General features: G+C 31.9%; 1 protein-coding gene across 1 annotated transcript in view; it reads left to right on the top strand.

Moving 5' to 3' along the window:
- The window catches only part of LOC102672244 (protein O-mannosyl-transferase TMTC1-like), a 117,068-nt gene that overhangs the window by 84,988 nt on the left and 17,065 nt on the right, over positions 1-15,015 (top strand). The window lies entirely within an intron of this gene.

Below are 15,015 nucleotides of genomic sequence, written 5' to 3'. Positions count from 1 at the left end.
GAGAGAGAGAGAGAGAGAGGCGACTCGAGTTTGCTTTTCATTCGACGTCAAGCGCTGCCCTGTTTTCTCTCAACGAGTCTCCCCTCTTGCCTTCCCTCCCCCGCCCTCCCTCCTCGTCCTCTTTCTTATCGTTCTTTATCTCATTCACTTGGCTTCAGAAGCAGGGGAAAACTTTTCTTCTCGTACGTGGAACTTGTCTTCGTACATCTCTCCTCGGTCTTTCGGTTTATACCTGATTTCTCATTACGATGCTTGACATTTTTTATTTCTCGAAAATTAAAATTAACGAAGGAAGAAGTTTCTCACGGCCTCGCTTTTGATTCGACGCGTTGAAATTGGAAATCCATCGGGGATGAAAATATTTAAGGGAGGATAAAACCTACTCTCGAAGTTCTACTCTATTCGTCTATTCAAAAAAGTACTGTAAATAATAAAAACAAATAACAATTATGAAATGGTTCATTTTAAAATCTCTACTCGAATATATTTCAATTATGGATATTCAACATCACAATTAATTTTTAATAATAATTCGCGTAAAGAACATTTTCGATGAGATTAATATATCCATCGAGAGATGTATAATATTCCTGAAGGAAGAGTAATTCCAACAACACAGGGGGATCAAGGAATTCAAGAGAAGTATCAGTGATTTCAACGAAACTTATTCAACAAGTTTCATCCAACTAAAACGTCGCCATTTTTTAAACGTCGAGCCCGATAAGTGTGGATCGGGTGGCGAGGTGAATTCACGATCACCGGCAATAATCGTAAACGCATGTAACAGGTCTCGAGGAAGCTGTGCTCGTACGTAAATCGTCACTCACACTTTTTACGAGAACGACGCGAAAGAAGAGGATGGGAGAAAAAGAGGAGAGGGAAAAGAAAGGAAATGGAAAACGGGAGGAGGCCGGATGATGTTTACATCGTGTTATCGCTTGCATATCAACGAGGGAAGAAATGGATATACATCGAGAAGAGAAATTTTTACACGAGCATTACACGATATTACGATCGCGATAAAGCATTGTACGATTGCGATTTTACGACGTTGCTTTTACTATTATTCGAGACATGACGTATCCACGCCTATGCTATATAAAATATAGGTGGCCTGGTAGTAAATCAAGCGCGGAGGAGAATCCACCGAATACGTTGAGCCGCAATAAAAATTCCTGTTACCGTCGTGGCTTGTGTGTGCTCAGGTGAAGGCGGAAAAGCTACTTTGCCCGTGAGATACTAATGCATCAGGTTTTATTGTTTATCGACTTGTCTGATGCGCGATCGACTCGACTTCTCAACCATCCACGAATGGAAATTGTAAGGCCGAATTTTTTTTCGAGAAATTTCGAATAGAAAAATATTTAAAAAATCTGGTCTTTTTATATATATATCTCTCTCTATCTATTTTTGAGACAGGAATCGCGCATTTTTTTCAAATTTACAAAAGGAAATTGTAACAGGTTGTTCGTTAATACGTCGAACGAAGTTTGAACGAAGTTAGAAGAATATTTGTATTATTGTAATCACGTAAATTATGGATCGATCAAGCATGAAAAATAAATATTGATTTATGATATTTAATAGATGTATGTACTAGATGTTATTTTCTACGTTAGTGGATATGAGGAATTAATAATTAATAATGCTTGATGCAATTATGCTTTATCGTCCTCAATTTTCATGATATATTTCTAAAACCAAATTTTTTAAATATCGAATAATATCAACTATTAAATGCAAAATAAAAATACATAACAAAAGCACGATACGCGGTCTCTCTCTGCAAAGCAAAGCAAATTAAATCTTGGCAGCTTTAAAATCCCCATAAATATTCACGACGATTAATATCAATAAATATTGGAGGAGATGGCACGATCTGAATACGCGATATACTCATTTACACGGATTGAACAAGAGGGATGGAAACATTAAAACGTTAAACGCGGAATATATCGAGGCACGTATTACATTAGCGATACATGAATATACAAACGAGTTTAATCGTGGCCAATGCGAATATACACCTTCGAACTTTCGTCCGTTAATCGAGTTTCCATCGTTTGTCGGCCACCTTGTTTCCTGAACAAAACCAAAGAATAATTACCATCGAACGTATTGATTCCATCGTATCGAACAAATAGAACCGCGCTTGCCGAGATATTAAGCATCAACGTGTGCACGATAAATGTATAGAGGGTATGCAGGATAATAGTATGGTGTCGTGGAAACAGTGAGGCCAATTTATTCACCGGCGTTTCCGCTGGACGAACAATAGAGGCCTATAACACATTCATCGGCCTTTTCTAACACGAGAGGAGAGCATTGATCATTGTTCCAATACGACAATGATCCATTTTACTTGTGACAAGGGAGGATTGATTATCAATTATAGACGGATAATAATCTCAGATTTTCTTCTATCTATCGTTCTTCGACTTGTTTTTCAAATTAATTTTTATAAGATCGTTTCGTTCAAAATTCGTTCTCGTTATTAATAACTGATGTTGTATATATTAAGTTGATAATTTATAATTTGTAATATTAAGAAGATAGAATCAATATTTATATGAATTTCAGGTAGGGAGGTTTAATCCTTTGCACTCTAAATATGCCTGTCAGGCATAGATAATGTTAAGGTTCAACCCTTTCCAACATTTTAGCGCTGTATTTCGATTTATTTCTGATATATTCTTGTTTACGGGATTTGAAATGTATTATTTAACTAGGAAATTATATATAGAAATGATATATATTATTTATAAATTAATAAATTTAAGAAGCATAAATGTTTAATTTATTTCTTTTTGAATTTATGTTTATTTCTTTTTTCATAAATGCTCAAATAATTTAAGGTAATCGTAAATTTGCAAATTCGCTTCTAAATTTATATATAATAAGAAGCAGAGAAATTGTCGAAAACATCTTAAATTTTCATTAAGATATTAAAATTAGAATTCTATAAATATAATGTAAAATTCGATAAAATATAGACGTGAAACGTGCTTGAAAAATTGTCAACACTTCCTTCTATTCTTCAATATGATTTCTGATGCGCAATAACACGACATACGATGGTACATCATTATATCATAATAAGAAGTCGGATTTGCTATACAGCCAATCCTTCCCTTCTCGTCGTCTCGCTTTCCGTCCTCTTATCCAGCTTTGTCGTTGCTTTAACTTTACGATCTGCTGCAACCATAAACTCGTTCTATCGAAAATTACGACAGCAAGAATCGAACTGGTATGTGAAACTATTATCAAGAAAATTTTTCATCTACCATGCGAATATTGGCATCAAAGTGATGCATATTGTCCAGTTTTCAACTTCGTTCAAACTTCATCCGACCTGTATTAATGAACAACCTGTTGTAATTTCCTTTTGGAAATGGAAAAATGGAACGCGAGATTACTGCTGAATGTAAAAGAAAAATTCGTGCAAAATCGTATACCAGCTGAATAAGCTGTTGTAATTATTTCTTTGACAAATTTAACATGTTCGATGATCAATTGATAATTACTTTAAATATATTTTTAATCCATTCTATATAAAAATACTTCTCTCATTGTCGATTCTTTTCTTTCTTCGATTTGTTCAATTCTCATTTTCCGCGTTTTAAGTATCCGCAATTTATCGTTACCTCGTTCTTTATCGATTAAAATGTATCTGTTTTTGAACCGTGTGTAAACGATGATTAAAAATCAGATGTCATCGCTATGGTTGAGAATGTTTTTTTTACGAGAACGTTCGTGTTAAAAACAGATATTAAAGAAACATGGTGTCCCTTATTCAATACTCATGTAAAAGAGTATGCGAAAGGGATGAGACATGGGGTTGTACCACGACGAACGCACACTTCGCTATACTTTATCTCCTTCTTATAAATGAAACAGGTTATTTATTATCCAATAAAGAGACACTGTTGGTACGCGACACCCTTGCGGATACTTTGCTGGGGTTATATCCTCTGACGTGTAAATATCGAGGTTTCCCCGTGACTCCCTCCTGAGAGTAGCCAGACACATTTTATCTTTCACACCCCTTTTCTATACTACATATTTCTCATGCCATCTGAAAACATTTCAAAAATAAATATTGCATTAACTGTGATTTCATTTCATGTTGAATGATAATAATTGAGGAGAATAACAAAATACTATAAAATAGAAAGAGTAGAATGTTTAACAAATTATCAAAAAATTGAATTTTAATAAAGCAATGGTTCATAACGTTGATTTTTAATCATTTATAATCTCATCAAGATTATAAACATAGAGGTGCTTGGTATATAAGTAAAAATTACAAAATTTTTTTTTACTTGTATTATACGTCTGATAATGCATTTAATGTATTTCTCTTTTTCATATCAATCAGATATTATTTTAGTATCATTTAAATTATGAAAAACATGTTACAATGAAGTCATATATTATTTGTCGGCCAAGGCCATTTTCCTAATTACGAATCTGCTGCTCTTACTGTTTCACAATAATAACACTCTATGCACTCTCAGCTTTTGTCACATCTGCCTTTCATTCAAATAATTAACGCTGCACTCCGTTCTTTCTTTAGTTCATGAAGTGCCACGAAGAGAAGTTGCAGCATAGTGACGTAACCAAACCAAGTGTCTCAGAAAGCGACTCAGTCTTTCAAAGAGACCAAAGTTTTGTTTTAAATATAAATGTTTAAAAGTTCAAGAATATTATTTTGCAAGTACATTTCGTAAAGCAACATTGTTTTGATCTTTTCCATTTTCTTCGCCTTCTTTTCGCATTATCGTAAGTTTCTTTTCGAAAAGAATTTTTTTCATTGTATTTTATCCTATTTAATGAAATATCTAAAAAGTGCTCCTTTTTTCCATTAACAATCGTCCCAAAAAAAGTTACAGCGCATTAAAAGAATAATTCTTTATTGATTTCTGAGAGAACAGTTTCTAATATTTGAACCAACTTTTACAATTTTTTTAAACAATTTATAAGAAGGTACTTAATAAATTCAGTATTTACTATAATATATCAAACTTAGAAAAGTTTGAGTATTAAGATATAATTATTTTAATTGCAAATATAAGTGAATTTTTTTTCAAATTCAATTTAAAAATTAGAAAATAAAATTTATCAAATGTTTTGCTTGTATTCTTTGTATTACAATTGATAGTATATAGCAAATCTTCTCATATTTAAAAATATTTGTATTCTAGGTCCATCTAGCGGATTACTAACAAATTATTCGTTCTTTTTTCTTTTTCCTTATTTCCTTATTAGGTATAATATGCGTACCTTTCTTTCTGAATATGAAACACATGCCGTATTATTTTCTTTTTGCATATTATCTAATAATAAGTATAACAAAAAAACAGTACAAGCTTTTCTAACATATAATCTACGTTCTATAACCAATTCATCCCACGTGGTATGAATCACAATCAATTTTCGATGAACCCTTCCAATTCCAAGTTGCACGCTTCTCGAACCTGTCTCGCCAATAATTCACCTCTAAATGGTACAATATCGAGATCTCTTGTATTCGAAGAGTCACGTATTAAGTTGGATCTCGGTATCCTCTGTTGAACGACTTAGCTCCACCCGTTCTTGAACTTCCGCTGTTTCGTGGCATTCAACGATCAACTATGTGAGCGCATGCGGAACAAAAAGTTCGATTGCAGGAACGATTGCAACACGAGACACGGTTTAAATATCTTAATTAAGTTGCAATATCTTAAATTGCTCGCGGATAATCGCATCTCGCGGAAAGATTTCGTGTCGTTAACTGGCCGGCTTGGTTTTTATCCAAGAGGGAAGGAAAAAGACGCGGTGAAAAGACGTGTACTCTTGGAAAGCTTGACAAAGCGGATTTAATTAAAACTTTCCAACGAATCGAATATAGCCAGAGGATATTTTCGGCCAAATGTATATAAGCAGTTTCGAAGTTCCTGGAAAGGGTTGAAGGCAAGGAGTTGATGCTTCAAAACTTACGAACATTTCGATTTTTTCGAAACAAAAAGGGAAAATTATACATTAAGTGGTAAGAAATTGGCTTTCTAAATTTTTCTGCGAGAACTTATGAAAAAGGTATCGTTCATTAGAGCATCAAGAGAAATGTAAGTATGTTGATTTGAATGCAGGAAATTAGAAGACAAATTTATTGTATTTCACTCAGGCTTATATGGGCTTCTTTCATTCCAATTGCATCCCTCCAACAAACTTCAATCTGTTTGAGTATTTGTACTAATTTTGAATTAAGAAAATTATCGCTATAATGAACAATTAATCAAACATAATCTTTAATTTTCGAATATATCTTCCTATCTAATTTAAACTCGAAGTTTCTTAAAACGTACATATCATTGGATTTCCTTTTTCATACGGAATATATAAAGACGTTCGACTAAAGCAGAAGACCTATCATCTTGCATAAAATGAAACGAAGCCAAGAAATTAGTTGATTCATTCGTAATTCTTCTGATTAAGACTTACTAAGGCTTTTAAATAATATTAATAATATTGTTAAAACATTGTATGCATCATTTATTTAAATTGAAAAAAGTGAGGAAGAGGAAGCTTTTAAAAATAGTTATTTATTATTGGAGTTACGTATTCGTTTCATTTAACATTCTGAATATAGAAACATTTATTATCATTAGTGGTGAACATCATGGATCGTGTGTATTGAAAAAATATAACAATAGTACATGATACTGCGTGAAACAATAGATGAACATAACAATAGTTATTAAATAAAAATTTAAAAATTGATATGGAATCGTTAAATCTTGTTCGTGATTACTTGCTATCTCTCTATACTCTATACAATTGAAATATAATAGAGCATTATTGTAAATGATCAACAATATTATAACGCGAATCTCTTTCAGTTTTCAATCAAAATTGAAATTTATAAATTGATATCATAATTCACTTTGGACAATTTATTTGATAAAGTTCCTAATAGGAAGATGATATCAAATTTCTTTTGAAATTTTGAAATATTGAATTAAAAAATGATATATACACTTTTTTAATAAATATCTTTCCCAAACAGAAATAAATGAACGTTTCTAATGAATAACTAAGGATTAAATAAAGATAATCGTTTTTAAAATTATGAAAAAAAAAAGTATACAAATTTGTCGTGTCTTTTTAACTTCTTTACGCGTGTTCTATGCGCAAACTTTCCATCAAGTTTCGAACTGCAGCCGATTGATTTTCTCTTAACTTGATCTCAAGTTATTCTCCCAGCATGCTACCAGCCTCGAAGATCTTTCATGGGGAAGGCGCATCATGAAGAAGTTTAATGAACAGGTTAAATTAACCGATGGAATCTTAAAGTTTTACGACTCCTCGGTTCCGCTATTTCATTTATAATCTTCATGTTCCCGAAAGTCAAGTGCATTTCGATAATATCTATTTGAAAAGAAACCAAACTGGTTTTATCGAAGAGAAAAATTAAAATATTTTATTGGTCACTTAGATATAAGACTCTGGGTTAGATAATTCAAATGTTTAATTACTTTTGATGTAACGAATTTTTTTATATAATTTACTGAATTTTTTATTCGAAAAATTATTTTGAACTTTAATTTTTCTATATTTATTAATTTATTTGGATTCCTTTTCAAAATAATACTTTTACGATATCTTTTTTTCTCAAACACAGTATATTATAAAAATGGATTTAGGAAATGAAACATTTTTAATTCCTTTCCACGATTAAAAGTTTCCGCAAGATTAATTGAAAAGATCTGATAAATATGAAGTTATTACTTAAAAATATCTGTGAAAGAAGATTTTCAGATGGAAAAGTGTGCTTTCAATAACGATATTTGACCATTTACCATAAAGGAAGTGAAAAAGGGAAGGAAGAAAAATGTGAAAAGAATATTCTGACTAAAGTTTTCAAATGTAGTTAATCGTCTTTAATTGAACTTATTAAGAAAGTCTTTCAAATGACACCCCCTTCCCGATTTTCAAACTGCTTTTAAGAACCGTTTCATGCATTTCATTCGTTTCTATTTTATATTCATTGCGAAAATACTTATTAGAAATTGAAGATCGTTTTTTCATTGAAATGATTTCCTTCTCTCTTCTTATCGTCAATTTTCGAAATTCTGCGGTAATCAGTCGAAAGCGAAATAATTTTTGATCCTATTGAGCGATATTTTCAAAACAGAGCTTCAAGTTTTCAAAAACTGAAATACAGTATTTCGAGAAACGTAAAAGCAGAGTTTGCGAAGAGCGGTCAAGAGATAAGACGTAATGAAAATACTCGCTTCTTCGTAAGATAAGCTTTAATGCTTTCTACTATATGAATGTGTATGTGGGCGGAAACCCTCCAGTTCTCACATGTTCCTTTTGAAGCAATATTACGAGAAAGAGGAAAAAGTGTATAATATAATGATTTCATAAATAATCCTTTTCCGTGCAGGATGTTTGGCTAGAGATATCTAAAAATTTAATTAAATCCTTTTATCTTTAAATTAAAATTAAAATATAAAAATCAAGAATAAAAAAATTGTATTTTCGATTCTCTTTTTTTCCTTCACTTATAATTCACTCTAATAAAATTAAAAAATTTTAAACTCTTCTAAAGATAATCTTATTTACACCTCTCGCAGCTATTCCAAATTTAAATGTATCCTAAAAATTTATCTTATATTAGATTTAAGTAAAAGCAGATACTTTCTCTTCAAATTTTCGATATTTCATAGGTCTAGATCGACTAACCTCATGCATAACACATTCGAAAGCTACATCAGACATTTTAATGTTTATCGACTTCCATATTTATACACGACACTTTCAGAATTTCGAATCATCGATGCATTAAGATTAGCATGTAAAATTCTACAGGTACATCGCTTGGTATATAGATTTCAACCGTGCCCTTTCTCGCCATTTTGCCAAAGATCGCGTTTGATCCTTGAAAACAAATCTCGTTTCTTATTTCTTTTCCAAGTATTGGAAATACGTATTTTTTGAAATAAGAAATATGGAGTGCCAAGATACTAATATTGTATTGATTTTCGCCACGCAAACGTTCAATAATCATACATCATGATAAATTGGCATGCTGAGAAAATTATAATGCTTAGTTCCATTCTACGATCTAAAATTATTTTATATTATTGACTAGTGTATAATCAGAGATATGGTTATCCAGTTATTGTTGTAGGAATGTGGCAAGTTTGCTCGTTTCTTGATATTCTCGTGGTATTCATCGACGAAATTTATGATAGTATAATTTTATGTTATTGTTGCTAGTAGTTTCGTTGATTTTCAATGTTTCTAGTACTCTTGTTTATCTAATGATTCTATATTTCCAAACTATAATGATAGTGGTACTTATATATTCGCTTATATATTCCTCAAATCCAATATTCATCACATTTTTTTTTTTGGCAACAAACACTTCTATATTCGTTCAGAAATCCAATATCCCTCGCCAAAAGTTTCTTATTGCATAATTCATTTTCTGCCAATACGACTTTTCAATGAAAGTTAAATTTCTGCTTGAAATTTTATTTATTTGAGTCTTGATTCAAGGCTAGAGAGCTAGATCTCAAAGGATTAATGCATTTGTGAATATTTTGTTACACACTATTTTATTATTATCTATTGGTAAAATTTATCACGTGCAAAATTGTAGGAAATCTTCCTGATTATTTCTTTTTTTTCATTAATTTTTTCGTTATTCTTATTGAAAAAAATTGATTCTATATCTGTCTAATTCGTCTCGTCTGTTCCACTATAAAAAAATTAGTAGAAATTAGAATTCTGAATAAATCTAAAAAATCCATTTTGAGTTCTCTAACTTTGTTAATTATTCTTTACGAATTTCGAAAAAATAAACAGATTAAATAAAATATACACGTCAAACTCACGTCAGAATTAATAGGATTTCGCGCAATTTTATTTTCACGATGCAATAAATCTCTTTTTTAAATCTTTCAAGAAGAAAAAAATTCCCGAACAATATCCAAAGGTAAAGGAAAAAAAACCTGTATTTCGAAATATTTCGTTCAAAAATCAATATAATCGACGAAAACATTATATACTTCCCTTCATAATCGATTTTCATATTCTTGAGGAATTACTTTTCAATTTCATAATCAATATTCTTAAAAATCCTACATCAAAGATTCCTATTCCACCATAATTTTAATATCCTAAATACTTATACTATAACACACCACATACATATTCTATACATACAATCCAGTACTATTTATTTCTAAATTAATTCTAAAAATTCTATCTTCGTATATGCGAGGAAAGGTGCAAAAACAACAAGAAGAAGAAAAACAGAGACACAAAGAAAAGAGGGGGAGAAGAAATGGGAGAAAAAAGAAGGAATATACATACGAATCATCCGAAACGCGTCGAATAAAACGGATTCACCGCGGGAACGTGAACATGCATCACAGACTCGATAGAATAGCCGTACGGATTATACCCTTCCTTTCTCGACCCTGGCCGATCCACTCACGCCGGATTTCTTTCTCCGTCCCTTCATCCGCTTTCTTCATTTCGCTGTGTGTAACTTGCACGCGGCCGCGATGATCCCATCTCCTTCGACCTACGCGCGCACCCTTATTGAGCTCTCGCAGACAAACCCTCCCCTCCCTCCGTCGTTACGAAACAACTATCCTCGAGATATACCCAGAAATTCTTTCCTTTCCCTCCCGTATATATGCCCGTTTTACATTTCTCTCCGTCTCTCTTTCCAATATTACGCGTGGTTACGATCCGTATGTTGCGATGCCACCCTTAATATCGAATATTACACCGATAAGGGAGCGACATTTGTGCGACGTCTCGATTGAGTCAATTTGCTGTTATAGATGTCATGCGATAGAGGGAACACGTGTGTGTAAGATTTAAGGTTATTTTATTTCAATTTTGCGTAGGAGGTAGGAGTTTTTTTCAAGTAATGGATAGAGTTTAGGAATAGTAAGATGGAAGTATATATGTGGTTTAATTTGTATTAATAATTATTTGATATTAATTTCATGATTTACAAGATATGTTTTCTATATTTTCACTGTTTCATCACTTGCAAAAATATTTTTTCTTTCATCAGATATTATCACTTCGATTTTCATCATTGTTATTATCTGCAATAAAGGATTTATTATTTCAAAATCCTATTTTTTTTTTCTTTTTTTGATTATCAATAATCTGATAATTTTAGTCTTCGAAATATATGTATCGAATTTAGAAAAAATTTAATACATTTCAAAAAAAATTTCACTTTAAAATTACTCTGTTATAAAAACTTATATTATATCTTGTAAAATATGAATTGTTAAGTTTCTTTTTTTCCTGATTTCATCTGTCTTCGTTTTATTCAAGCATTTCCCTCCAACCAACATGTCAAATTTACACGTAACAAAATAAACAAGATCGAGAAAATCAAAACGATTTACACGACGTAAATTACAATTGCGTTAATTAAATTGTACAGGGAACGGAGACCAAGGAACTCCAGATTTCACTTTCCCCGTATGAAAGCTGTGCTTGACTACGAGCAACGGGTTGAAGGGTTGCAACTGAAAGGGTGCGAGTGACATTTTATTAAGTGCAGAGTTTCATGCTTCGAAGCGATTTAGGTGTACACTACGCAGCAGAAGTTTCATGTCGGCTACCAACGTGGAGTTAAATCATTTGAATCTTGTAAGGCGGCCGGTGATTTAAAGAGGTCTCATTTTGGACCCATTACCCGTACCCTATACCTGTTCGCGGCTTCCTACGCTTTGTAATTATGTATCGTTGCTCCAAGATCGCTTTAAGGTAACGCTTCATTATGGGGTGTGCTTATTTTACCGACTGCAGACGCGAACGTTCTATTGTACAGGATTTCTCAAAACAAATGGTTCGAAAGGGGTTGACTCTACGCGCAAAAATTAAATCGAAAAGGAGAGAAAGGATTTTGTTGTTTAAGGCTTCGTTTTTGAGCGAATGAAATTTGAAAATGATTGGAGAAAATTAATTATTTGTGGGAAGTGTGAGAAGAAGAGAAGAATTAAATGTGGAATAGAAATTTCTTGAAAGATCTATATGAAATTGTGAAAAACTTATTTATTGGAAAAAATTAAGATTGAATGATTAATGTAGAGAAGTAATCAAATATTCGATGAATTTTCAAATTCGAATTTTTGAAAACTAACTTTTTAAAAGAAAAAATTTTATTTCCTCGACTTATTTCTGTATACAGAAATTTTCTCTTCTTCTTTTCTGAAACACTCTGTACATCATTGTAGAGGTGATTTAATTGAGTTTGAACTACATTATGTTCGTGTGATTGCATTATTTGTTTCTCTAAAGAGACACAAATAAATAAATCATCGTATTATTGTTGCATATGAAATCACTGATTTTACAAATGTGTTAAATTCTTCAATATTTAATGATTAAACGTTTCATCAAATAATATTTAATATTATTCCGTTAATAAAATTTATTATCAATGTAGCTTCGAATTAGTTAAGTATATTATAATCGGTTTTTCATCAATTGATTTATTTTAAAAAAGAATATTGTGCATGACAATGAATAATAAATTAAAATCGAATTTCTTGTATTATTGAGTAAAAAAATAATTGAAAAATATTTGAAAAAGTTATGTATATTTTGAAAAATATTATTATAAAAATATTATAATATTTTGATAAACTTTAATCTATTAAATTTTATTTATGCATTTCTTTACGATACGATTTCTAAATAAATTTTAAATAATTATTCAATTTTCAAAAGGAAATTATTAAGTACAGAGTATTCCAGAAGCAATTAAATTTTTATTCTACTTTTTTTAAGGGATAAAAAGGGATTATATAAATATAGAAAATTCTACTTTTGAACGAGAAATTGAAACAGATAGATTAACAAATATAATCATATTCATTAACAAACTAAAATGAAGTGCGTTTCAACACATACCTGTTTCTTCTTCTAATGAATCATAACATGAAATAACCTACATTCCATAAACAGAGACAAAAATAATTAAACTTCTAATCCAAGTTAATTTCCATTAAAGTAATAACAGTTAATTTCGAAATAAAATTAAGTTTCTTTTTTTTTTCGATTCAAAACGAAGAGACATTAAATAACAAAGCAAAGTTGTGCTTCTTTAAAATTATAAGACAATTGACGTTAAGGACAAGAACGACCATTCTCCTCCTTTCGTTTTTTCCAGCGATTGTTTAGCCGTGGAATATTCTTTATTTCGATAAGAAAGTTTAATTCAGTTTCCATGAAGTTTCGTTGAAAAATCGAGTTCACGACGAGATCGTGTTCTCACCACCCACCACGGAAATATAATATTGTTCTATAATCCTCGCGTTATGTTGAACCGAATTGCGTTGCTTCGAAGAATCAGACTGTCGGAATATACGTTCCTCGTCAGAAAGTTAAGAAAGTTTTGTCAGAACGCGTTCCCACCGTAATACATTTTCGCTAACTACATTACTTCTAAATTGGATTGGGGGAGAGGGGCAGTGGGTGCGGCGGAATTAAGTAAGAGTGGAATTCCGCTCTTAAATACCGGCCATTGTTGTACATATATTTTCTTGTACACATCTATGTGTACATGTGTATATATATATCGTATAATAATAGAAAAAGGATAGAGGAATAAGCAAATATTATAATAAATTTAAAAAACATTTCCCCTTGAAATACAAGTTTCGTATGAAACATCTTTTGGAATAATGCAATAGATAATTATATAGATCAAAACTGGATCAAAATGATTAAATTAAAAATTCTTACACGAGACGACTAATTTCAGTCGACTGATGGTATTTTTATTAAAATTCTTTGAAACTTCACAACAAATCTTGATCAATCCTCTAGAGAAAAAGAAGGATGCCGTTTTAATTTCCTCATCCATTCAACACGATAATTAAACCACGATAATTAATATTGTAAGAAATAGATATCCATTTCTAGAAATCCAGTCGACCGTATGGGCGTCCAGTAATAAAGGAAATTTTCGAGAGGGAGTTTTCATGAAACGTAATATCCTGTCCACAGGAGAAGAGTCGAATCGTTGAATCGTTTCGCTCGAAAGAACTACCTAATTCACCTTTCACGCCATTCCAAGTTCGCCTTTTATTCCACCACGGTGCCATTTCCACACACGTGTGTATACACACACACACACACACACACACACATACACACCACGTATATGCCCTCGAATCCTCAATCCGCGAGATTGAAAGCAGAGAGTTCGCTGTTTCGTCTTTGTCTCTATGGTTCAGAGTGCACCTCCCTCCCCCACCGATAGTTTTCTCCCTTTCAGCTAGGAAGTTGGAGGCAATTTCGTTGGAGTGGCCAGAAACTTCGCACGATGCTATCTCTTATCGAGCGTGGCCGATGGTGGAGGCTCGTTAGCCATTTGCACCTTGGCCGCGCACAAGCCGTCGGTTGGCTGTGTTAATTAACCAGCTGCTACGGTTTGTCCTACCGAAAACATCGCTCTCACGTTGTTTGGGAATTACCTTGGTCAAACAGAATGGTTTATGTGAGCAATCCACCATGTAACGATACATAGCGAACCTGATATTACCGATTAGGGCAAGGGATAATTCAGATGAATATGATTCCGATTTATCAAGTTAATAATGGTTTTAAGTTGACAATTAATTTTACACCATCTTTTGTGTTATTCGTATAATTGATGGAATATCTTACCTATTATGGATTAACACGTATTAATAATCTATTTAGAGAATATTTTTTAATGAATAACACGATACGATGATTTAATAGTAGATAATTTTATTATTTGAACTTATTTTATGATAAAGTTTTCCTGATAGTATTTATCAAAAACAAAAAATTGTAAAACAATTGCACGAAATTTATTACCCGTAATATTCGTGCAAAATCAATGAAAATCCAGTGTTGCTTCTCTAGCACATTTGGCGTAATTTTACTTCCCGTTACGACAAACGAGAACTCGATTCCAGATTACCATCCCTATAATCCCTCGCGTGTTTACCG

The sequence above is a fragment of the Apis dorsata genome, unplaced genomic scaffold (assembly GCF_000469605.1).
Source record: "Apis dorsata unplaced genomic scaffold, Apis dorsata 1.3 scaffold_84, whole genome shotgun sequence".
Taxonomy (NCBI): domain Eukaryota; kingdom Metazoa; phylum Arthropoda; class Insecta; order Hymenoptera; family Apidae; genus Apis; species Apis dorsata.
This window is presented reverse-complemented; position numbering and strand designations above follow the sequence as displayed.